At 41.7% G+C, this 27,591-nt stretch overlaps 1 protein-coding gene across 1 annotated transcript in view; it reads right to left on the bottom strand.

Moving 5' to 3' along the window:
* DDX11 (DEAD/H-box helicase 11) overlaps window positions 1-27,591 on the bottom strand; it is a 552,545-nt gene that overhangs the window by 489,392 nt on the left and 35,562 nt on the right. The window lies entirely within an intron of this gene.

Genomic DNA, 27,591 nt, shown 5'->3' with positions numbered 1-27,591 from the left:
TAAAAGCGCCACTTCTGATGGCATAAATACATAGATTCCAATAAACATCAAAGAACAGTATAACTGGCAAACACACTTCGAAAGAAATCATATTTACTATCCAAAGATTTTGCGATTTACCAGTCTTGGTTTTATTAATGTAGTCTGAATTTAAAAATACAAATTCTTGGATTCGTTTCTGGTTAAACCATGCATGAAAAAAATTGACCTTCAGAACATCATAATTCCACATTCTCTATTTTAAGATATAATATATTTATTATTGCAAAAAAATATCAACTTTTAGGAGCTAAACAAACAAACTAGATTACCTATAACTCTTGTTCAGATAATCAATCAGTGTCCTTTTTAAAAAACAATTTGAAGTGAAAAATAATTGTAATAAATAGTTAAAATAAATAATGAAGGTTCCCTGAATACTCTCCCCCCCCCCCCCCCCCACACACACACATACACACCTTTCTTTTTTCTATTTCTCTCAGTACTTATATAATCCATAAAGCCTGATGACTCTCTGTCACCCTACCAATAACCTTTTTAAACTTTAAATCTCCTCCATTATACTTAGCTTAGGGGCACATGCCTCTCATCTTCTTAGTCGATTGCTTGCTGGCTATAAGGGGAGCGTACAGAGTTTAAAGTATAAGATCTCTTTTTTTCTTTTGAGCATTGCTATGTTTTTTTCTGTAACAAAAGATTTTTGTATGACTGATGCTACAAGACAACAGAACAGCCAACCTCACTGGCCGCACCTCTCACCAAAATGTGCAGCAATATGTGAACAGACAAAAAGGAAATTTATGCTTACCTGATAAATTTATTTCTTTTACAATACGACAAGTCCACGGATTTCATCCTTACATATGGGATATCGCCTCCTGGTCAGCAGGAGGAGGCAAAGAGCACCACAGCAGAGCTGTATATATAGCTCCTTCCTTCCCTCCCACTCCAATCATTCGACCAAAGTTAGGAAGAGAAAGGAAAAGCCAAGGTGACTGAAGTTTAACAAAAAGAAAAACAGGGTGGGCCGTGGACTCGTCGTATCGTAAATGAAAAAGCATATATTTCCTTTTCTTTTACAAGATACGAGTCCACGGATTTCATCCTTACTTATGGGATACAATACCAAAGCTATAGGACACGGATGAAAGGGAGGGACAAGACAGGAACCTAAACGGAAGGCGCCACTGCTTGAAGAACCTTTCTCCCAAAAACAGCCTCGGACGAGGCAAAAGTATCAAATTTGGAAAATTTGGAAAAAGTGTGTGCGGTCTTGCAAATCTGTTCAACAGAAGCTTCATTTTTGAATGCCCATGAGGAAGCCAGAGCCCTAGTGGAATGAGCCGTAATTCGTTCAGGAGGCTGCTGTCCAGCAGTCTCATATGCAAAACGGATGATACTCTTCAGCCAAAAAGAAAGAGAGGTAGCCGTAGGTTTCTGACCCCTACGTTTCCCAGAAAAGACAACTAATAATGAAGATGATTGACGAAATTCCTTAGTCGCCTGCAAGTAAAACTTCAGGGCACGGACTACGTCCAAATTATGTAAAAGACGCTCCTTCTTAGAAGACGGATTAGGACACAATGAAGGAACAATAATTTCCTGATTAATATTTTTATTGGAAACAACCTTAGGCAGAAAGCCAGGTCTGGTAGGTAACACTACCTTATAAGAATGAAAAATAAGGTAAGGAGAATCACATTGTAATGCCGAAAGCTCAGAAACTCTTCCAAGATAACAATTTAATATCTATGGAATGCATAGGTTCAAACGGAACCCCTTGAAGAAAATGAAGAACTAAATTCAAACTCCAATGAGGAGCAATTGGTCTAAACACAGGCCTGATTCTAGTCAGAGCCTGACAAAAAGATTGAACATCTGGAACATCTGCCAGACGCTTGTGTAGCAAAATAGATAAAACAGAAATCTGTCCCTTTAAGGAACTTGCTGACAACCCTTTCTCCAATCCTTCTTGGAGAAAAGATAAAAACCTAGGAATCCTAACCCTACTCCATGAGTAGCCCTTGGATTTGCACCAATAAAGATATTTACGCCATTTCTTATGGTAAATTTTTCTAGTAACAGGCTTGCGTGCCTGAATCAAGGTATCAATGACCGATTCAAAGAACTCTCGCTTAGATAAAATCAAGCGTTCAATCTCCAAGCAGTCAGCTGCAGAGAATTAGATTTGGATGATGGAAGGGTCCCTAAATGAGAAGGTCCTGCCTCAATGGAAGCTTCCACGGTGGCAGAGATGACATGTCCACCAGATCGGCATACCACGTCCTGCGAGGCCACACAGGAGCGATGAGGATCACCGAAGCTCTCTCCTGTTTGATTCGAGCAATCACCCGGGGAAGGAGAGCAAACGGCGGGAACACATAAGCTAGGTTGAACGACCAAGGCACTGCCAAGGCATCTATCAGTTCGGCCTGAGGATCCCTTGACCTGGATCCGTATCTCGGAAGCTTGGCATTCTGGCGAGATGCCATAAAGGTCCAGCTCCGGCCTTCCCCACCTGAGAATCAGGTTGGCAAAGACCTCCGGATGGAGTTCTCATTCCCCCTGATGAAACGTCTGTCTGCTCAAAAAATCCGCCTCCCAGTTGTCCACTCCTGGGATGTAGATTGCCGACAGATAACAAGAGTGAGCTTCCGCCCACTGAATTATCCTGGATACTTCTGTCAACGCTAAGGAACTCCTTGTTCCTCCCTGATGATTGATATAAGCCACAGTCGTGATGTTGTCCGACTGGAATCTGCTGAATTTGGCCGAAGCCAACTGAGGCCAAGCCTGAAGCGCATTGAATATTGCTCTCAACTCCAGAATATTGATGGGAAGTAGAGACTCCGACCGAGTCCACACACCCTAAGCCTTCAGGGAGTTCCAGACTGCACCCCATCCTATCAGACTGGCGTCCGTTGTCACTATCACCCATGAGGGTCTGCGGAAGAACGTCCCTTGGGACAGATGATCCGGCGACAACCACCAAAGAAGAGAGTCCCTTGTCTCCTGATCCAGATCTATTTGAGGAGATAAATTTGCATAATCTCCATTCCATTGTCTCAGCATGCTCAGTTGTAGAGGTCTGAGATGAAAACAAGCAAATGGAATGATGTCCATTGCAGCCACCATCAATCCAATTGCCTCCATGCACTGAGCCACTGATGGCCGAGGATTGGACTGAAGAGATCAGCATGTTTTCAGAATCTTTAACTTTCTGACTTCTGTCAAAAAGATTTTCATGGATAGAGAGTCGATTAGAGTTCCCAGGAAAGGAACTTTGTCTGTGGAATTAGTGAACTCTTTTCTAGATTCACCTTCCACCCGTGAGTCCTTAGAAAAGACAGAACAGTGTCGGTATGTGACTTTGTCAGCTGATAAGATGATGCCTGGATCAGAATATCGTTCAGATAAGGCGCCACTGCAATGCCCCGCGGCCTGAGAACCACCAGCAGAGACCCTAGAACCTTTGTGAAAATTCTGGGTGCCATGGCCAGACCGAAAGGAAGGGCCACAAACTGAAAATGTTTGTCCAGAACGGCAAAATTTAGGAATTTGTGATGATCTCTGTGGATAGGAATATGAAGATATGCATCCTTTAAGTCCACGGTAGTCATATATTGACCCTCCTGGATCAATGGAAGAATTTTCCGAATAGTCTCCATCTTGAAGGATGGAACTCTGAGAAACTTGTTTAGACTCTTGAGATCTAAAATGGGTCGGAACGTCCCCTCTTTTTTGGGAACTACAAAAAGATTTGAGTAAAACCCCTGCCCCTGTTCCTGTATTGGAACGGGACAAATTACTCTCTTGGAGGAGAGATCTTTTACACAGTGTAAGAACGCCTCACTTTTTATCTGGTCTACAGACAATCGTGAAAGAAGAAACCTTCCTCTGGGGAAGGAATTTTTTAACTCCAACTGATACCCTTGAGACATGATTTCTAGTGTCCAGGGATCCTGAACGTCTCTTATCCAAGCCTGGACAAAGAGAGAAAGTCTGCCCCCTACTAGATCCGGTAGCGGATCGGGGGCCGCCCCTTCATGCTGTCTTGGTAGCAGCAGCAGGCCTCTTGGGTTGTTTACCCTTGTTCCAAGTCTGGTTAGGTCTCCAGGTGGGCTTGGCTTGTGAAAAATTCCCTTCTTGTTTAGTGGAAGAGGAAGAGGGGTCTCCCTTGAAATTTCGAAAGGAACGAAAATTACTCTGTCGTCTCCTTTGCTTAGATTTATCTTGAGGGAGGAGGTGACCTTTACTTCCCGTAATGTCAGAAATGATTTCTTTCAAGTCAGGCCCGAATAGGGTCTTTCCCTTGAAAGGAATAGCCAAAAGCTTGGCTTTAGAGGATACATCCGCAGACCAAGATTTTAACCATAAGGCTCTTCGTGCTAAGATGGAGAATCCCGAACTCTTAGCCGCCAATTTCGTGATCTGAAAGGAAGCATCCGTAATAAAAGAAGTAGCCAGCTTAAGGGCCCTAATTCTATCCTGTATTTCCTCTAAAGAAGTCTCAGTCCTAAGAGACTCTTCTAGAGCGTCAAACCAAAAAGCAGACGCAGACGTGACTGTTACAATGCAGGCCGCCGGTTGCAATAAGAACCCTTGATGAACATAGAGATTTTTGAGATAACCCTCCAACTTCTTATCCATGGGGTCTTTGAAAGCACACTGTCCTCGATAGGGATAGTCGTACGCTTAGCCAGGGTAAAGATAGCTCCCTCCACCTTAGGGACCGTCTGCCAAGAATCCCGAACGGTGTCAGCTATAGGGTACATTTTCTTAAAAATAGGGGAAGGGGAGAGCGGGATACCCGGTCTTTCCCATTCCCTTGCAATAATTTCCGAAATTCTCTTAGGAACCGGAAAATATCAGAATAAGAAGGAACATCTAAGTATCTGTCCATCTTACTCAATTTCTCTGGCGAGACCACAATAGAGTCACAGTCGTCCAGAGTCACCAAAACCTCTCGTAGCAAAAGGCGGAGGTGTTCAAGCTTAAACCTGAAGGACATGACGTCCGAATCTGTCGGGGGCAATGCACTTCCTGAGTCAGACAGTTCCCCCTCAGACAGGGCCTCCCTACCCCCCAATTCAGAGCCATGGGGGGTACATCGGAGATTGCCATCAAAGCATCAGAAGTTGCAGGGACCACATGGGTCTCTGCCCTACTGCGTTTGCCTTGTAAGACTGGCAACTTAGATAAAACTTCTGAAAGAGTGGATGACATATCCGCAGCCATATCTTGCAGGGTAAATGAAGCGACGCAGTTGAAAAACATGGCGTAGCCTGAGCGGGCGTTAAAGGTTGTGATGCTTGGGAAGAAAGTTGCGGCATACCCTGAGTCTCATCAGTCTGAGAAACATCTTTAGATATACTTGCATTAAAGAAAATTTGTTCTTTAAACTGTAAAGCCCTCTCAGTACATGAGGGAAAAAAAGTAATAGGGGGTTCCACATTGGCATCTAAACACATAGAACATGTACTTTCCTGAAGTTCAGCCATGACAAAAATCAGCAATAGCAATATTGGTCGTTTTTAATGTAATTAAAAATGAAAGCAAACACTTTAGAGAAAATTTTGCTGAAAAACGAGTGTACTGTCTCTTTAAAAATCAAAGCCGTATAGTTTTTACTGCCCCGTAATAAACCATGCAATAACAGGGAAGCACAATAAGACTTTTAGTATATTTTCCTGTATCTATACAGTCTAATAATGCATAACTCTTTAGTGACAAACTTTAGCACTAGCACCTCGCCACAGCTCTGCTGCGGCGCCTACCTCCTCCTAGGAAACGGACGAGTCACTTAATAACACTCCGTAAACGGCGCTCCTAAGACTGCTTGTGAGTGTTACAGACACAAGCTGACTTAGGCCACACCGGAGCCTAGAGACCTGCTGCCGATCGTCAGGATCCGGATAACCACTGTGCGCTAAGCTCGCGAAACGCTAAGTCCCTGGCAATAGTAAAAACCGCATGGGAAATAAAAATGGTGGTAACCAACGCAATCTATCAGAAAGTGTACCGTGAACCACCAATGTGCCCCTCAAACAAAAAACACACTCCCCTGTCCTGCCATCAGCTTAGCAAGCTAACGTTAGAACACTTGTGTAATAGCTCCACAATCTCCCAGCGTCAAGCCCACAATTTCAATATGTCCACCGGGTTAATCACTTATTAGAGCAATGATAGCACTTCACCTAATAAAGAGGGGAGACCCATGCACACTGTACCCTGTGCAAACTGACTACCCCTTCCCGGTATAGGGAATAAATGCCAGCCTGTTCTGAGATACTTCAGTCTCCCCAGAAGCAAATGACTGTACATACCTTAATGCTGAGCGCAGCATGAAGTTGTCCCACACAATTAAGATGTTCTTTTCGTCACCTCCAGCAGATCTGTGGGAACAAACAGGGTCTTAGATAATATATGCTAAGACCATCATCATCAGGGCAGCAAATAGTATGGGAGTCGCGAATGAAGATCTCCCCAGTCCTCATTGCTGAAAAGCCTGCAGCTCTCCCTGAGAAAAATAGTACTCACTGGTACCATTTAAAAATAATAAACTCTTGATTGTAGAAACTATAACTAACACCTCACTTTACCTCTTCCTATCACTAACACAGGCAAAGAGAATGACTGGGGTGGGAGGGAAGGGAGGAGCTATATATACAGCTCTGCTGTGGTGCTCTTTGCCTCCTCCTGCTGACCAGGAGGCGATATCCCATAAGTAAGGATGAAATCCGTGGACTCGTCGTATCTTGTAAATGAAAAACAGGGAGGAGGTGGCACCTACGGCAGTCTGATGTATCTTATTTATACTAAACACATAATTAATAAAAAAGTCTCATAAATAAAATGACAAGAAAGAGTAAATGTCAGAATTAAATGAAAAATGTATTAACATAAGTCTAAATTATCTATTCAAATTAATATTTCGTACAACTATCATCCTTTTAAAACACTGTCTAAAATAGCTTCCTATTAGGCTAAGGTTTAAGAGACACCGGTGTCTATCTTGTAACTCTTTTAGTTAAAATTAAGCTGAAAACATCTCCGTCTCTGGAGCAATATCTTATAACAGCATAAATAACATATGAGTCAAATACAACCAAAAACAAGCGATTAAAATAAATCTTAGGAGCGCTCACATATAATTGTCCAGAAATATCAACCGTTCTGTGTATATGTATCCGTAAGGTATATTCTGTTAATTTTTCAACTGAAATGGAATTGTCAGCTGTTAGTAATTCCTCAGTCATATGTCCAAATTCAGATTGTTTTTTCCAATTACCACCTTTATCTGAAAGCGTCTTGTTTCAGTGAATACTCTATAACGTTTTAGGTGTAAATTTACAATCACCCTGTTTTCTGGTTACAATGGCTGATAAAAACAAAAGACAAGAAAGGTGGTAATTGGAAAAACCAATCTGAATTTGGACATATGACTGTGGAATTACTAACACCTGACAATTTCGTTTCAGTTGAAAAATAAACAGCATGTACCTTACGGATACATATACACAGAACGGTTGATATTCCTGGACAATTATATGTGAGCGCTCCTAAGATTTATTTTAATCGCTTGTTTTGGGTTGTATTTGACTCATATGTTATTTATGCTGTTATAAGATATTGCTCCAGAGATGGAGATTTTTCAGCTTAATTTTAACTAAAGATACACAAGATAGACACTGGTGTCTCTTAAACCTTAGCCATTTTAGACAGTGTTATAAAAGGAAGATAGTTGTACTAAATATTAATTTGAATAGATCATTTAGACTTGTGTTAATACATTTTTCATTTAATTCTGACATTTACCCATTCTAGTCATTTTATTTATGAGACTTTTTTATTAATTGTTTAGTATAAATAAGATACATCAGACTGCCATAGGCGCCACCTCTTCCCTGTTTTTTGTGTATGTTTTTTCTGTATTGTGCTCCCCTAAAATAGGGTGTGACCCTTCACCTCTTATCTTGTTTCTTTAGTCTTTTTATATCTCTCTCGCTTAAATCATTGTTGGTGACATCAGTAAGGTGCCACATTTAATATTTTGTTGCTAGACAACTGTTATTATTCATTGTTGCTGACTTAACTGTTTTTCTGAAAATCATTAAATACATAATGAAAACCAAAATAACCTCCCAAATAACAAACTACAGCACAATAACTTTCAAACTGAAAAAATTGCGATCGTTACAAAATAAATGTAAAACAGGGAACAAATGACTTGAGTCCCAAAAGGACCTTGGTGCCCTCCTCCATTAAAGTCTCAGCAACAATGCTCAATTTTTTTCACCAATGGAAAAGCAAAACCTACTAAAAATTAAAATAAAAAGATAATATGTCTGTATGGCAAAATTCATCTGTACAGCATTTTTGCATCTTTAGAATGAGGGGTAACAACCCTAGCTTGCTGGCGATTATTATAATTATTAGTTCTCACTTTCCCAACCCTTCATTTCATTTCTCTTTTTTCATGGAGATCGCCTGTACCACCACCTTTTTAAAGGACAGAAGCTCAAACTCCTAATTTTGGAAGGTGATTGCCATATAAATAACAAAAGCTCAACTGTAGAGGGATAGCAGCTCTCAAAGTGTCCTTAAAGGGATGCTAAACCAAATTTTAAGCAACTTTCTAATTTACTCATATTATCATTTTTTTCTTCATTCTCTTGCTTTCTTTATTTAAAAAAAGTTATGTGATGCATAGCAGCCGACCCACTTTTGGTTGAGAACCTGGGTTATGCTTGCTTATTGGTGGGTAAATGTAAGCCTCCAATAAGCAAGCACTATCCATGGTGCTAAACCAAAAATGGGCTGGCTGCTAAGATTTACATTCCTACTTTTAAAATAAAGATAGCAAGAGAACTAAGAAAAATTGATAATCGGAGTAAATTAGAAAGTTTAAAAAAATGTCATCCTCTATCTGAATCATGAAAGAAAAATGTTTGGATTCAGTGTCCCTTTAACCCTTAAAGAGTACATACTTTAGTCCTTGGCACCACTTATAAGCACCAAAATTAGTTTTTTTTTTTTTTAAAATAATAGTAAAGTTAATGTATTGTATAGGGTGTTGCGTGCCACCAAACAAAAAACAGAATTTATGCTTACCTGATAAATTTCTTTCTCTTGTGATGTATCAAGTCCATGGATTCATCCATACTTGTGGGATATTCTCCTTCCCTACAGGAAGTGGAAGAGAGAGCACCCACAGCAGAGCTGTCTATATAGCTCCTCCCTTAGCTCCACCCCCCAGTCATTCGACCGAAGGCTAGGAAGAAAAAGGAGAAACTATAGGGTGCAGTGGTGACTGAAGTTTTTAAAATAAAAATATACTACCTGTCTTAAATAGACAGGGCGGGCCGTGGACTCGATACATCACAAGAGAAAGAAATTTATCAGGTAAGCATAAATTCTGTTTTGTCTTGTAAGATGTATCGAGTTCACGGATTCATCCATACTTGTGGGATACCAATACCAAAGCTTTAGGACACGGATGAAGGGAGGGACAAGACAGGTTCCTTAAACGGAAGGCACCACTGCTTGTAGAACTTGTCTCCCAAAAATAGCCTCCAAAGAAGCAAAATAATCGAATTTGGAAAATTTGGAAAAAGTATGAAGCGAAGACCAAGTCGCCGCCTTACAAATCTGTTCAACAGAAGCCTCATTTTTAAAAGCCCATGTGGAAGCCACTTCTCTAGTAGAATGAGCAGTAATTCTTTCAGGAGGCTGCTGGCCAGCAGTCTCATAAGCCATACGGATGATGCTTTGCAGCCAAAAAGAAAGAGGTAGCCGTAGCCTTTTGACCTCTCCACTTACCAGAATAGACAACAAACAATGAAGATGTTTGACGGAAATCTTTGGTTGCTTGTAAGTAGAACTTTAAAGCACGAACCACATCAAGATTGTGCAACAGATGTTCCTTCTTTGAAGAAGGATTAGGACACAGCGAAGGAACAACAATTTCCTGATTGATATTCCTATTAGAAACAACCTTAGGAAGGAATCCAGGTTTGGTACATAAAACCACCTTATCTGCATGAAAAATAAGATAAGGTGAGTCACACTGTAAAGCAGATAACTCAGAAACTTTTCGAGCCGAAGAGATAGCTACTAAAAACAAAACTTTCCAAGATAGAAGCTTAATATCTATGGAATGCATAGGTTCAAACGGAACCCCTTGAAGAACTTTAAGAACCAAGTTTAGGCTCCATGGCGGAGCAACAGGGTTAAATACAGGCTTGATCCTGACCAAGGCCTGACTAAACGCTTGAACATCTGGGACATCTGCCAGACGTTTGTGTAAAAGAATAGACAAAGCAGATATTTGTCCCTTTAAGGAACTAGCTGATAATCCCTTCTCCAATCCTTCTTGGAGAAAAGACAAAATTCTAGGAATCCTAATGTTACTCCATGAGTAACCCTTGGATTCACACCAACAAAGATATCTGCGCCAAATCTTATGATAGATTTTCCTGGTGACAGGCTTTCTAGCCTGAATCAGGGTATCAATGACCGACGCTTTGATAGAATCAGGCATTCAATCTCCAAGCAGTCAGACGCAGAGAAATTAGATTTGGATGCTTGAACGGACCTTGGATTAGAAGGTCCTGCCTCATTGGCAGAGTCCACGGTGGAACAGATGACATGTCCACCAGGTCTGCATACCAAGTCCTGCGTGGCCACGCAGGCGCTATCAGAATCACCGAAGCTCTCTCCTGCTTGATTCTGGCAAACAGACGTGGGAGGAGAGGAAACGGTGGAAATACATAAGCCAGTTTGAAGGACCAGGGCACTGCTAGAGCATCTATCAGTACCGCCTGGGGATCCCGAGACCTGGATCCGTAATGCGGAAGTTTGGCGTTCTGTCGGGAAGCCATCAGATCCAATTCTGGTGTGCCCCATAGCTGAGTCAGCTGGGCAAATACCTTCGGATGGAGCTCCCACTCCCCCGGATGAAAAGTCTGACGACTTAGGAAATCCGCCTCCCAGTTCTCTACCCCTGGGATATGGATTCCTGAGAGATGGCAAGAGTGATCCTCCGCCCATCGGATAATTTTGGTTACCTCCATCATCGCTAGAGAACTCCGTGTTCCTCCTTGATGATTGATATAGGCTACAGTCGTGATGATTTCCGACTTAAATCTGATTAATTTGGCTGCAGCTAGCTGAGGCCACGCCTGAAGCGCATTGAATATCGCTCTCGGTACTAGAATGTTTATCGGGAGGAGAGATTCCTCCCGAGACCATAAGCCCTGTGCTTTTAGGGATTTCCAGACTGCACCCCAGCCTAGCAGGCTGGCATCTGTCGTTACTATGAGCCACTCTGGCCTGCGGAAACATATTCCCTGAGACAGGTGGTCCTGAGACAACCACCAGAGAAGAGAATCTCTGGTCTCTTGGTCCAGATGCAGTTGAGGAGATAAATCTGCATAATCCCCATTCCACTGTTTGAGCATGCATAGTGGCAGTGGTCTGAGGTGTAGGCGGGCATAAGGAACTATGTCCATTGCCGCTACCATAAGTCCGATTACCTCCATACACTGAGCCACTGATGGCCGAGGAATGGAATTAAGAACTCGGCAAGTGATTAAAAGTTTTGATTTTCTGACCTTCGTCAGAAATATTTTCATTTCTACCGAGTCTATCAGAGTCCCTAGGAAGGAAACTCTTGTGAGAGGGACGAGAGAACTCTTTTTTATGTTCACCTTCCACTCATGAGATCTCAGAAAAGCCAACACGATGTCCGTGTGAGACTTGGCTAGCTGGAAAGTCGACGCCTGTATTAAGATGTCGTCTAGATAAGGCGCGACTGCTATACCCCGCAGTCTTAGAACCGCCAAAAGGGACCCTAGCACTTTTGTGAAAATTCTGGGAGCCGTGGCCAACCCGAAGGGAAGGGCCACAAACTGGTAATGCCTGTCCAGAAAGGCGAATCTGAGGAATTGATGATGATCTCTGTGAATAGGGATGTGTAGATACGCATCCTTTAAGTCCACGGTAGTCATATATTGACCCTCCTGGATCAGAGGAAGAATAGTCCGAATAGTCTCCATCTTGAAAGATGGTACTGTGAGGAATTTGTTTAGAATTTTGTGATCCAAGATTGGTCTGAAAGTTCCCTCTTTTTTGGGAACCACAAACAGGTTGGAGTAAAAAACCTAGCCCTTATTCCGCTCTTGGAACTGGGCGAATCACTCCCATGGTATGTAGGTCTTCTACACAGTGTAAAAACGCCTCTCTCTTTGTCTGGTTTGCAGACAATTGAGAAATGTGAAATCTCCCCCTTGCGGGGGGAGTCTTTGAAGTCCAGAAGATATCCTTGGGACACAATTTCTAAAGCCCAGGAATCGTGAACATCTCTTGCCCAAGCCTGAGGAAAGAGAGAGAGAATCTGCCCCCTACTAGATCCGGTCCCGGGTCGGGGGCTACCCTTCATGCTGTCTTAGAGGCAGCAGCAGGCTTCTTGGCCTGTTTACCTTTGTTCCAAGCCTGGTTAGGTCTCCAGACTGACTTGGATTGGACAGAATTCACCTCTTGCTTTGCTGCAGGGGAAGCTGAAGCGGGACCACCCTTGAAGTTCCGAAAGGAACGAAAATTATTTTGTTTGGTCCTCATCTTATTTGTTTTATCCTGAGGGAGGGCATGGCCTTTCCCTCCAGTGATGTCTGAAATAATTTCTTTCAGTGCAGGCCCGAATAGGGTCTTTCCTTTGAAAGGGATGTTCAACAATTTAGATTTTGATGACACATGAGCAGACCAGGACTTAAGCCATAACGCCCTGCATGCTAAAATGGCAAAACCTGAATTCTTTGCAGCTAATTTAGCCATTTGGAAAGCGGCATCTGTAATGAAAGAATTAGCCAACTTAAGGGCCTAAATTCTATCCATAATATCCTCTAATGGAGTCTCCACCTGGAGAGCCTCTTCTAGAGCCTCAAACCAGAAAGCAGCTGCAGTAGTTACAGGAACAATGCATGCAATAGGTTGGAGAAGAAAACCTTGATGAACAAAAAATTTCTATAGGAGACCCTCTAATTTTTTATCCATAGGATCTTTGAAAGCACAACTGTCTTCGATAGGTATAGTTGTACGCTTAGCAATAGTAGAAATAGCTCCCTCCACCTTAGGAACAGTCTGCCATGAGTCCTGTATGGTGTCAGATATGGGAAACATTTTCTTAAAAACAGGAGGGGGAGCGAACGGAATACCTGGTCTATCCCACTCCTTAGTAACAATAGTCACAATCCTCTTAGGGACTGGAAAAACATCAGTGTAAACAGGAACCTCTAAGTATCTGTCCATTTTACACAATTTCTCTGGGACCACTATAGGGTCACAATCGTCTAGAGTAGCTAATTCCTCCTTGAGCAATAAGCGGAGGTGTTCAAGCTTAAAATTTAAAGGCCGTCATATCAGAATCTGTCTGAGGGAGCGTCTTTCCTGAATCAGAAATCTCACCATCAGATAACAAATACCTTACCCCTACTTCAGAACATTGTGAAGGTATATCGGATACGGCTACTAAAGCGTCAGACGGCTCAGCCTTTGTTCTTAACCCAGAGCTGACACACTTTCCTTGTAAACCAGGCAGTTTAGAGAAAACCTCTGTAAGGGTTTTATTCATAACAGTGGCCATGTCTTGCAAAGTAAATGAATTTGACGCATTAGAGGTACTTGGCGTCACTTGTGCGGGCGTTACTGGTTGTGACACTTGGGGAGAGCTAGATGCTAAACCCTCATTTCCTTCTAACTGAGAATCATCTATTGCAATATTTTAAGTGCTAAAATATGCTCTTTATAATTTATAGACATATCAGTGCAAGTGGGACACATTCTAAGAGGGGGTTCCACAATGGCTTCTAAACACATAGAACAAAAATTCTCCTTGGTGTCAGACATGTTAAACAGGCTAGTAATGTAACAAGCAAGCTTGGAAAACACTTTAATCAAAGTAAATAACACTTTAAACAAAAACGGTACTGTGCCTTTAAGAGAAAAAAAGCTGCACAAACTCAGAAAAACAGTGTAAAAAAGCAGTAAACACAACAACATTTTTACAGTAGCATCATAAAGCCTTAGTAACTTTGCACAACTATGCAAATAAACAATTAACCCCTTAATGTAAAAACCGGATTGAAAAAACTTCAAAACCGGTAAAATAATGTTCAGCACCTTGCCACAGCTCTGCTGTGGCGCCTACCTGCCCTTTAGGAACGATTTGTGGGGAAAAAAACCTCTTTACAGCCCTCAAATACAGCAGGAATCTCTGGAGAAGTAGCTGGATGCTTCTGAGGTAAATAAACTGTGCAACTGAAAATAGGCCCCTCTCACTCACTCGATGTTATGGGGCCTAAAAAACTCCACAGAGTGTTTCTTAAACTAGCTATGTGGGTTAATAACCCTTAAACAAGCCACAAAGACCCCTTAAAGACCCTCAAAAAACGTTTTATTTGTAACTAAACCAAAACGTTTTTCCTATTAGTGTCACCAGTAACTATAAGCCCTTTATGCAAGCTTGGATTCCTCTTTTACTGAATACAGCTTACCTTTCCTTCATGGGGATATTGCCAGCCTTTTCTAGAAATAACACAGTCTGTCTAGAAAAAAATAGACTGAACATACCTTAATGCAGTTTAGCCTGCAAACTGTTCCCCCAACTGAAGTTTTCCTGTACTCTTCAGCCCTTGTGAGAACAGCAGTGGATCTTAGTTACAAAATGCTAAGATCATCATCCTCCTTGCAGAAATCTTCATCCCTTTTCTGCCAGAGAGTAAATAGTACATACCGGTACCATTTAAAATAACAAACTTTTGCTTGAGAAAATAAAAACTAACATTTTTGTCAACACACTCACTTTGCCCTTCCTAGCAGTTAAGCAGGCAGAGAGAATGACTGGGGGGTGGAGCTAAGGGAGGAGCTATATAGACAGCTCTGTTGTGGCTGCTCTCTCTGCCACTTCCTGTAGGGAAGGAGAATATCCCACAAGTATGGATGAATCCGTGGACTCGATACATCTTACAAGAGAAATATCTATTTTCTCTTTCTTATCTTTCTGTAAAGATATAAATGTTTATTTCAGATATATTTATACAATGGAGGAGATATTTCTGGACTGATTGATTGCTTTATTTATTTACAGATGGAGATTGACTAATTTTTCTGTTTTGCTTTCACGATAACTCTTTGCTAGAAGATCAGAATCAACATACTTTGGATCAAGTGAAATGTCTGAATATCTATCTCACACTTTGTAGAAGATTGAATATTTTATTGATCATCACTTAAGGCTATAAGGAGCTGACAAAGTCAACTTTAGTAAGATGGATGTTGTTCTTGTATAGTTTAAGTCTACTAAACACAAACGGCTAGATTTAGAGTTTTGTCGGTAACGACCCGCGTAGCTAACGCTGGCTTTTTTTCCCCCGCACCTTTTAAATACCGCTGGTATTTAAAGTTCACAGAAGAGCTGCGTTAGACTCCAAAAAGGGAGCGTATAGCATAATTTAGCGCCACTGTAACTCTCAATACCAGCGGTGCTTACGGACGCGGCCAGCTTCAAAAACGTGCTCGTGCACGATTACCCCATAGAAAACAATGGGGCCGTTTGAGCTGAAAAAAAACCTAACACCTGCAAAAAAGCAGCGTTCAGCTCCTAACGCAGCCCCATTGTTTCCTATGGGGAAACACTTCCTAAGTCTGCACCTAACACCCTAACATGTACCCCGAGTCTAAACACCCCTAACCTTACACTTATTAACCCCTAATCTGCCGACCCCTCTATCGCTGACCCCTGCATATTTTTTTTAACCCCTAATCTGCCGCTCTGTACACCGCCACAACCTACGTTATCTCTATGTACCCCTAATCTGCTGCCCCTAACACCGCCGACCCCTATATTATATTTATTAACCCCTAATCTGCCCCCCACAACGTCGCCGCCAGCTACCTACAATAATTAACCCCTAATCTGCCGACCGGACCTCACCGCTACTATAATAAATGTATTAACCCCTAATCCGCCTCACTAACCCTATAATAAATAGTATTAACCCCTAATCTGCCCTCCCTAACATCACCGACACCTAACTTCAAGTATTAACCCCTAATCTGCTGACCGGACCTCACCGCTACTCTAATAAATGTATTAACCCCTAAAGCTAAGTCTAACACTAACACCCCCCTAAGTTAAATATAATTTAAATCTAACGAAATAAATTAACTCTTATTAAATAAATTATTCCTATTTAAAGCTAAATACTTACCTGTAAAATAAACCCTAATATAGCTACAATATAAATTATAATTATATTGTAGCTATTTTAGGATTAATATTTATTTTACAGGCAACTTTGTAATTATTTTAACCAGGTACAATAGCTATTAAATAGTTAATAACTATTTAATAGCTACAGAGATAAAATAATTACAAAATTACCTGTAAAATAAATCCTAACCTAAGTTACAATAAATTAATTAAATAAAATACCTACAATTATCTACAATTAAATCTAACACTACACTATCAATAAATTAATTACATGAAATACCTACAAATAAATAAACTAACTAAAGTACAAATAATAAAAAAGCTAAGTTACAAAAAATAAAAAAATTAATTAAAAACATAATAAAAATATTACAACAATTTTAAGCTAATTACACCTACTCTAAGCCCCCCTAATAAAATAACAAAGCCCCCCAAAATAAAAAAAATCCCTACCCTATTCTAAAATTAAAATAGAAAAGCTCTTTTACCTTACCAGCCCTTAAAAGGGCCTTTTGCGGGGCATGCCCCAAAGAATTCAGATCTTTTGCCTGTAAAAATAAACACAATACCCCCCCAACATTACAACCCACCACCCACATACCCCTAATCTAACCCAAACCCCCCTTAAATAAACCTAACACTAAGCCCCTGAAGATCTTCCTACCTTATCTTCACCACACCGGGTATCTATCACCGATCCGTCCAGGCTCCGAAATCTTCATCCAAGCCCAAGCGGGGGCTGGAGATCCATCATCCGGCTGAAGTCTTCTATCAAGCGGCAAGAAGAAGTCCAGAAGAGGCTCCAAAGTCTTCATCCTATCCGGGCAGAAGAGGAGATCCGGACCGGCAACCATCTTCATCCAAGCGGCATCTTCTATCTTCATCCGATGACGAGCGGCTCCATCTTGACGACCTCCGGCGTGGATCCATCCTCTTCTTCCGACGTCCTAAGTCCGAATGAAGGTTCCTTTAAATGACGTCATCCAAGACGGCGTCCCTCAAATTCCGATTGGCTGATAGAATCCTATCAGCCAATCGGAATTAAGGTAGGAAAAATCTGATTGGCTGATGGAATCAGCCAATCAGATTGAGCTTGCATTCTATTGGCTGATCAGAACAACCAATAGAATGCAAGCTCAATCTGATTGGCTGATTGGATCAGCCAATCGGATTGAACTTGAATCAGCCAAACTTGATTGAACTTCAATCAGCCAATCAGATTTTCCCTACCTTAATTCTGATTGGCTGATAGAATCCTATCAGCCAATCGGAATTCGAGGGATGCCATCTTGGATGACGTCATTTAAAGGAACCTTCATTCGGACTTAGGACGTCGGAAGAAGAGGATGGATCCGCGCCTGAGGTCTTCAAGATGGACCCGCTTGTCATCGGATGAAGATAGAAGATGTCGCTTGGATGAAGATGGTTGCCGGTCCGGATCTCCTCTTCTGCCCGGATAGGATGAAGACTTTGGAGCCTCTTCTGGACTTCTTCTTGCCGCTTGATAGAAGACTTCAGCCGGATGATGGATCTCCAGCCCCCGCTTGGGCTTGGATGAAGATTTCGGAGCCTGGACGGATCGGTGATAGATACCCGATGTGGTGAAGATAAGGTAGGAAGATCTTCAGGGGCTTAGTGTTAGGTTTATTTAAGGGGGGTTTGGGTTAGATTAGGGGTATGTGGGTGGTGGGTTGTAATGTTTGGGGGGGGTATTGTGTTTATTTTTACAGACAAAAGAGCTGAATTCTTTGGGGCATGCCCCGCAAAAGGCCCTTTTAAGGGCTGGTAAGGTAAAAGAGCTTTTCTATTTTTATTTTAGAATAGGGTAGGGCATTTTTTTATTTTGGGGGGCTTTGTTATTTTATTAGGGGGCATAGAGTAGGTGTAATTAGCTTAAAATTGTTGTAATATTTTTATTATGTTTGTAATTAATTTTTTTATTTTTTGTAACTTAGCTTTTTTTATTTTTGTACTTTAGTTAGTTTATTTATTTGTATTTATTTGTAGGTATTTCATGTAATTAATTTATTGATAGTGTAGTGTTAGATTTAATTGTAGATAATTGTAGGTATTTTATTTAATTTATTGATAGTGTAGTGTTAGGTTTAATTGTAATTTAGGTTAGGATTTATTTTACAGGTAATTTTGTAATTATTTTAACTAGGTAACTATTAAATAGTTATTAACTATTTAATAGCTATTGTACCTGGTTAAAATAAATACAAAGTTGCCTGTAAAATAAATATAAATCCTAAAATAGCTACAATATAATTATTATTTATATTGTAGCTATATTAGGGTTTATTTTACAGGTAAGTATTTAGTTTTAAATAGGAATAATTTATTTAATAAGAGTTAATTTATTTCGTTAGATTTAAATTATATTTAACTTAGGGGGGTGTTAGTGTTAGGGTTAGACTTAGCTTTAGGGGTTAATACATTTATTAGACTAGCGGTGAGGTCCGGTCGGCAGATTAGGGGTTAATACTTGAAGTTAGGTTTCGGCGATGTTAGGGAGGGCAGATTAGGGGTTAATACTATTTATTATTATATTATTGAGGCGGGAGTGAGGCGGATTAGGGGTTAATAACTTTATTATAGTAGCGGTGAGGTCCGGTCGGCAGATTAGGGGTTAATTATTGTAGGTAAGGTAGCAGCGACGTTGGTGGCGGCAGATTAGGGGTTAATAAATATAATATAGGGGTTGGCGGTGTTAGGGGCAGCAGATTAGGGGTACATAGGGATAACGTAGGTTGCGGCGGTGTGCGGTTGGCAGATTAGGGGTTAAAAAAAAATTATTAGAGTGGGGGCGATGTGGTGGGGCCTCGGTTTAGGGGTACATAGGTAGTTTATGGGTGTTAGTGTACTTTAGAGCACAGTAGTTAAGAGCTTTATAAACCGGCGTTAGCCCATAAAGCTCTTAACTCCTGACTTTTTTCTGCGGCTGGAGTTTTGTCGTTAGATTTCTAACGCTCACTTCAGCCAAGACTCTAAATACCGGCGTTAGAAAGATCCCATTGAAAAGATAGGATACGCAAATGGCGTAGGGGGATCTGCGGTATGGAAAAGTCGCGGCTACAAAGTGAGCGTTAGACCCTTAACTACAAGACTCTAAATACCAGCGGTAGCCCAAAACCAGCGTTAGGAGCCTCTAACGCTGGTTTTGACGGCTAACGCCAAACTCTAAATCTAGCTGAAAATTAGCTATTTTTTGCAGGGCACAAGGCACACTCAACAAGGGCAGACTCATACCTGACAGGATGTACAAGCTTCTTTTAATTAAAGTTTTGGTTGATACACCTTAAATTAGCTTGTTAAATCTACCTTCAGAGATGGTCCCAATTTGTTTGTTAAAGTGAATGTAAATTTTGATGCTAAAGTGCCGGTTTTTAAAAATTCGCTTTAAAAACAGGGGCACTTTAATTCATCAAAGTTTACATTTCACTCGTGAAGAAATACCTTTTAAACTTGACAGCCACTCCAGCTTCCCCCAGTCGTCGCAAGCCTTTTCTGACGTCAGAAATGATGGATCGGTCATCCTCCAATAACGGCTACCCCCCCGGGGGAATCAGTGTCTGATTCAATGCCATGATTGGAGGAAGCCGGATTCCTCATTTTAGACCCAGGAAGAGGCTTTGCGACAGGCGGAGGAAGCTGGAGCATCTGTCAAGATTAAAAGGTAAGTATTTTTTCACAACACGAGTGAAATGTAAATTTTGATGAATTAAAGTGTCCCTGTTTTTAATCGAATTTTTAAAAACCGGGCACTTTAGCATCAAAATTTACATTCATTTAAAAGCTTCTGGAGTGGACATTACCCTGTTCCTGCAACTTCTAGACAGTTCTGATCTCATTGGTGACCACTTCTCCTGTACCAAGGGATAAAACAAAATTTATGCTTACCTGATAAATTTATTTCTCTTGTGGTGTATCGAGTCCACGGATTCATCCATTACTTGTGGGATATTCTCCTTCCCAACAGGAAGCTGCAAGAGGATCACCCACAGCAGAGCTGTCTATATAGCTCCTCCCCTAACTGCCACCTCCCAGTCATTCGACCGAAGACAAGCAAGAGAAAAGAGAAACTATAGGGTGCAGTGGTGACTGTAGTTTAAAAATTAAAAAATACCTGCCTTAAAATGACAGGGCGGGTCGTGGACTGCATACACCACAAATATATATAAATTTATCAGGTAAGCATAAATTTTGTTTTCTCTTCCATTACTTGTGGGATACCAATACCAAAGCTATAGGACACGGATGAAGGGAGGGACAAGGCAGGCGATTAAACAGAAGGCACCACTGCCTGTAAGACCTTTCTCCCAAAAATAGCCTCCGAAGAAGCAAAAGTATCAAATTTGTAGAATTTAGAAAAAGTATGAAGCGAAGACCAAGTCGCCGCCTTACAAATCTGTTCAACAGAAGCCTCATTTTTAAAAGCCCATGTGGAAGCCACTGCTCTAGTGGAATGAGCTGTAATTCTTACAGGAGGCTGCTGGCCAGCAGTCTCATAAGATAAGCGGATTATACTTCTTAACCAAAAGGAAAGAGAAGTTGTCAAAGCCTTTTGGCCTTTCCTCTGTCCAGAGTAGACAACAAACAATGCAGATGTTTGATGAAAATCTTTAGTAGCTTGTAAATAAAACTTTAAAGCACGAACCACGTCAAGATTGTGTAATAGACGTTCCTTCTTTGAAGAAGGATTAGGACACAGTGACGGAAAAACAATCTCCTGATTGATATTCTTATTAAATACCACCTTAGGAAGAAACCCAGGTTTGGTACGCAACACTACCTTATCTGCATGGAAGATCAGATAAGGGGAATCACACTGCAAAGCAGATAACTCTGAAACTCTTCGAGCCGAAGAGATAGCTACCAAGAACAGAACTTTCCAAGATAAAAGCTTGATATCTATGGAATGCAGAGGTTCAAACGGAACCCCTTGAAGAACTTTAAGAACTAAATTTAAACTCCATGGCGGAGCAACAGGTTTAAACACAGGTTTGATTCTAACTAAAGCCTGACAAAACGCCTGAACGTCTGGAACATCCGCCAGACGCTTGTGCAAAAGAATAGACAGAGCAGAAATCTGTCCCTTTAAGGAACTAGCTGACAATCCCTTCTCCAATCCTTCTTGGAGAAAAGACAATATCCTGCGAATCCTGACTTTACTCCATGAGAAACCCTTGGATTCACACCAATGAAGATATTTACACCATATCTTATGATAGATTTTCCTGGTGACAGGCTTTCGAGCCTGAATTAAGGTATCAATGACCGACTCGGAAAAACCACGCTTTGATAAAATCAAGCGTTCAATCTCCAAGCAGTCAGACCCAGAGAAAATAGATTTGGATGCTTGAAGGGACATTGAAGTAGAAGGTCCTGCCTCAGCGGCAGAGTCCATGGTGGAAAGGATGACATGTCCACCAGATCTGCGTACCAAGTCCTGCGTGGCCACGCAGGAGCTATCAAAATCACTGAAGCTCTCTCCTGCTTGATCTTGGCAATCAGCCGAGGGAGCAGAGGAAACGGTGGAAACACATAAGCCAGGCTGAAGGACCAGGGTGCTGCTAGAGCATCTACCAGCGCTGCCTTGGGATCCCTTGACCTGGACCCGTAACAAGGAAGTTTGGCGTTCTGACGAGACGCCATGAGATCCAGTTCTGGTTTGCCCCATAGTTGAATCAGCTGGGCAAATACCTCCGGATGGAGCTCACACTCCCCCGGATGAAAAGTCTGCCGACTTAGAAAATCCGCCTCCCAGTTCTCTACTCTTGGGATATGGATAGCTGAGAGATGGCAAGAGTGAACCTCTGCCCATAGAATTATCTTTGAAACCTCCAACATTGCCAGGGGGCTCCTTGTTCCCCCCTGATGGTTGATATAGGCTACAGTCGTGATGTTGTCCGACTGAAATCTAATGAACCTGACCGCAGCTAGCTGAGGCCAAGCCTGAAGAGCATTGAATATCGCTCTTAATTCCAGAATGTTTATTGGAAGGAGAACCTCCTTCTGAGTCCAAGAGCCCTGAGCATTCAGGGAGTTCCAGATTGCACCCCAGCCCAGAAGGCTGGCATCTGTCGTTACTATAGTCCAATCTGGCCTGCAGAAGCTCATCCCCTTGGACAGATGGACCTGAGATAGCCACCAGAGAAGAAAATCCCTGGTATCTTGATCCAGATTTAGTAGAGGGGACAAATCTGTGTAATCCCCATTCCACTGACTGAGCATGCAAAGTTGCAGCGGTCTGAGATGTAGGCGGGCAAACGGTGCTATGTCCATTGCCGCTACCATTAAACCGATAACTTCCATACACTGAGCCACTGAAGGACGAGAAGTGGAATAAAGAACACGGCAAGAGTCTAGAAGTTTTGACAATCTGGCCTTCGTTAGGAAAATCTTCATTTCTACCGAATCTATCAGAGTCCCTAGGAATGAAACTTTTGTTACAGGTGATAGAGAGCTCTTTTCTTCATTCACCTTCCACCCATGGGACCTCAGAAATGCCAGAACAATGTCCGTGTGGGACCTGGCAACTTGAAAAGTCGACGCCTGTATCAGAATGTCGTCTAAGTAAGGGGCTACTGCTATACCCCGCGGCCGTAGGACCGCTAGAAGGGACCCTAGAACCTTTGTAAAGATTCTTGATGCCGTGGCCAACCCGAAGGGAAGAGTCACAAACTGGTAGTGCCTGTCTAGAAAAGCAAACCTAAGAAAACGATGATGATCTTTGTGTATCGGGATGTGAAGATAAGCATCCTTTAGGTCTACGGTAGTTATATATTGACCCTCCTGGATCATAGGAAGGATGGTTCGAATAGTCTCCATCTTGAAGGATGGAACTCTGAGAAATTTGTTTAAGATCTTGAGATCTAAGATTGGTCTGAATGTTCCCTCTTTCTTGGGAACTACAAACAGATTTGAATAGAAGCCCTGACCCTGTTCCTCCTGCGGAACTGGGTGGATCACTCCCATAACTAGAAGGTCTTGAACACAATGTAAGAATGCCTCTCTTTTTATCTGGTTTGCAGATAAAAGTGAGAGATGAAATCTCCCTTTTGGGGGAGAGGTTTTGAATTCCAGAAGATAACCCTTGGACACAATTTCCAATGCCCAGGGATCCTGGACATCTCTTGCCCAAGCCTGGGCGAAGAGAGAGAGTCTGCCCCCTACTAGATCCGTTTCCGGATCGGGGGCTGCTCCTTTATGCTGTCTTAGAGGCAGCAGCAGGCTTTTTGGCCTGTTTCCCCTTGTTCCAAGCCTGGTTAGGTCTCCAGACCGGCTTAGACTGGGCAAAAGTTCCCTCTTGTTTTGTGTTAGAGGAAGTTGAAGCTGCGCCACTCTTGAAGTTTCGAAAGGGCCGAAAACTAGACTGTTTAGTCCTTACAGGGAGTGCAGAATTATTAGGCAAATGAGTATTTTGACCACATCATCCTCTTTATGCATGTTGTCTTACTCCAAGCTGTATAGGCTCGAAAGCCTACTACCAATTAAGCATATTAGGCGATGTGCATCTCTGTAATGAGAAGGGGTGTGGTATAATGACATCAACACCCTATATCAGGTGTGCATAATTATTAGGCAACTTCCTTTCCTTTGGCAAAATGGGTCAAAAGAAGGACTTGACAGGCTCAGAAAAGTCAAAAATAGTGAGATATCTTGCAGAGGGATGCAGCACTCTTAAAATTGCAAAGCTTCTGAAGCGTGATCATCGAACAATCAAGCGTTTCATTCAAAATAGTCAACAGGGTCGCAAGAAGCGTGTGGAAAAACCAAGGCGCAAAATAACTGCCCATGAACTGAGAAAAGTCAAGCGTGCAGCTGCCAAGATGCCACTTGCCACCAGTTTGGCCATATTTCAGAGCTGCAACATCACTGGAGTGCCCAAAAGCACAAGGTGTGCAATACTCAGAGACATGGCCAAGGTAAGAAAGGCTGAAAGACGACCACCACTGAACAAGACACACAAGCTGAAACGTCAAGACTGGGCCAAGAAATATCTCAAGACTGATTTTTCTAAGGATTTATGGACTGATGAAATGAGAGTGAGTCTTGATGGGCCAGATGGATGGGCCCGTGGCTGGATTGGTAAAGGGCAGAGAGCTCAAGTCCGACTCAGACGCCAGCAAGGTGGAGGTGGAGTACTGGTTTGGGCTGGTATCATCAAAGATGAGCTTGTGGGGCCTTTTCGGGTTGAGGATGGAGTCAAGCTCAACTCCCAGTCCTACTGCCAATTTCTGGAAGACACCTTCTTCAAGCAGTGGTACAGGAAGAAGTCTGCATCCTTCAAGAAAAACATGATTTTCATGCAGGACAATGCTCCATCACACGCGTCCAAGTACTCCACAGTGTGGCTGGCAAGAAAGGGTATAAAAGAAGAAAATCTAATGACATGGCCTCCTTGTTCACCTGATCTGAACCCCATTGAGAACCTGTGGTCCATCATCAAATGTGAGATTTACAAGGAGGGAAAACAGTACACCTCTCTGAACAGTATCTGGGAGGCTGTGGTTGCTGCTGCACGCAATGTTGATGGTGAACAGATCAAAACACTGACAGAATCCATGGATGGCAGGCTTTTGAGTGTCCTTGCAAAGAAAGGTGGCTATATTGGTCACTGATTTGTTTTTGTTTTGTTTTTGAATGTCAGAAATGTATATTTGTGAATGTTGAGATGTTATATTGGTTTCACTGGTAAAAAGAAATAATTGAAATGGGTATATATTTGTTTTTTGTTAAGTTGCCTAATAATTATGCACAGTAATAGTCACCTGCACACACAGATATCCCCCTAAAATAGTTATAACTAAAAACAAACTAAAAACTACTTCCAAAACTATTCAGCTTTGATATTAATGAGTTTTTTGGGTTCATTGAGAACATGGTTGTTATTCAATAATAAAATTAATCCTCAAAAATACAACTTGCCTAATAATTCTGCACTCCCTGTAATTTGTTGGACCTGTCTTGAGGAAGGGCGTGACCTTTTCCTCCAGTGATGTCAGAAATTATCTCCTTCAGTCCAGGCCCGAATAGGGTCTGTCCTTTGAAGGGAATGTTGAGAAGTTTAGACTTTGAAGTCAAGTCAGCTGACCAGGATTTAAGCCATAGCGCCCTGCGCGCCTGAATAGCAAAACCTGAATTTTTAGCCATTAGCTTGGTTAAATGAACAACGGCATCAGCGACAAATGAATTGGCAAGCTTAAGGGCCCTAAGCTTGTCAATAATATCTTCCAACGGGGTTTCAACCTGTAGAGCCTCCTCTAGGGACTCAAACCAGAAAGCCGCAGCAGCAGTGACTGGGGCAATGTAAGCAAGAGGCTGGAGAATAAAACCTTGTTGAATAAAAATTTTCTTAAGGTAACCTCTAATTTTTTATCCATTGGATCTAGAAAAGCACAACTGTCCTCCACAGGGATAGTGGTACGCTTAGCTAGAGTAGAAACTGCTCCCTCCACCTTAGGGACCGTCTGCCATAAATCCCGTGTAGCGGCGTCTAAAGGAAACATCTTTTTAAAAACAGGAGGGGGATAGAACGGTACACCTGGTCTATCCCATTCCTTAGTAATAATTTCAGAAAACCTTTTAGGGATTGGAAAAACATCAGTGTAAGTAGGTACTGCATAGTATTTATCCAATCTACATAATTTCTCTGGGACTACAATAGTGTCACAGTCGTCCAGAGTTGCTAAAACCTCCCTGAGCAATACGCGGAGGTGTTCAAGCTTAAATTTAAATGTAGACATATCAGAATCAGATTGAAATATCTTCCCTGAATCAGAAAATTCACCCACAGATTGAAGCTCCCCTGCTTCAGCTTCAGTATAATGTGAGGGTGTATCAGACATAGCTACTAAAGCGTCAGAGAGCTCTGTATTTATTCTAGTCCCAGAGCTGTCTCGCTTTCCTTGCAATCCTGGCAGTTTAGATAATACCTCTGTAAGGGTATGATTCATAACTGCCGCCATGTCTTGCAAGGTATACGCAATGGGCGCGCTAGATGTACTAGGCGTCCCCTGAGCGGGATTTATAGGATCTGACACGTGGGGAGAGTTAGACGGCATAACTTCCTCCTTGTCAATTTCTTCTGGTGATACATTTTTTAAAGCCAGAATATGGTCTTTGTAATCTATAGTAAAATCAGTGAATTTGGTACACATTCTAAGAGGGGGTTCCACAATGGCTTCTAAACATAATGAACAATGAGTTTCCTCTATGTCAGACATGTTTAAACAGACTAGTAATGAGACCAGCAAGCTTGGAAAACACTTTAATAACTGTGAACAAGCAAAAAATAAAAACGGTACTGTGCCTTTAAGAGAAAAAAAACAATCACAGAAACTGCAAAACAGTGAAAAAAGCAGTAAATCTTACAAAATTTTTACAGTGTGTATAATAGGCTAAAAGAGCATTGCACCCACTTGCAAATGGATGATTAACCCCTTAGTTTCAAAACCGGATCAAAAAAACTATATAAACGTTTTTAAACAGTCACACCAAACTGCCACAGCTCTACTGTGGCCCTACCTGCCCATACAACGACTTTGGAAGGCACAAAAACCCTTTAGAGAGGTCCTAAATGTTCAGGGGACTCCTTCAGGGAAGCTGGATGTCTCAAACTACAAAAACTAATGCGCAATTTAGGCGTGAAAATAGGCCCCTCTCAACCTGTACTCACAGTGAGAGGGCCTTAAAAAACTATCCCTAGCCAAAATCTAGTCAGCCATGTGGAAAAAACTGGGCCCCAGAATAAAGTTTTATCACCAATATGTAATAAACGTTCATACACCTTCAAGCAAACGTTAAATCTATTCAGTAATGTGAGTAAATAATAAAAATATTACCCTTTACAGCAAGCATGATACCAGTAGTTATTAAATCACTGTAATCAGGCTTACCTTAAATAAATCCGGTATTGTCAGCATTTTCTAGCATATAATTTCTCTAGAAAAATTTAAAACTGCACATACCTCAGAGCAGGAGACCCTGCACGCTATTCCCCCAGCTGAAGTTACCCATCTTTCAGTTATGTGTCAGAACAGCAATGGATCTTAGTTACAACCTGCTAAGATCATCAAAGACCACAGGCAGACTCTTCTTCAACTTTCTGCCTGAGGCTAAAATAGTACAACTCCGGTACCATTTGAAAATAACAAACTTTTGATTGAAGATAAACTACATTAATGCACCACATCTCTCTAGCTACTTCCCTTGTTGAGAGCTGCAAGACAATGACTGGGAGGTGGCAGTTAGGGGAGGAGCTATATAGACAGCTCTGCTGTGGGTGATCCTCTTGCAGCTTCCTGTTGGGA

Source organism: Bombina bombina, chromosome 6, assembly GCF_027579735.1.
Source record: "Bombina bombina isolate aBomBom1 chromosome 6, aBomBom1.pri, whole genome shotgun sequence".
NCBI classification, from domain to species: Eukaryota; Metazoa; Chordata; class Amphibia; order Anura; family Bombinatoridae; genus Bombina; species Bombina bombina.
This window is presented reverse-complemented; position numbering and strand designations above follow the sequence as displayed.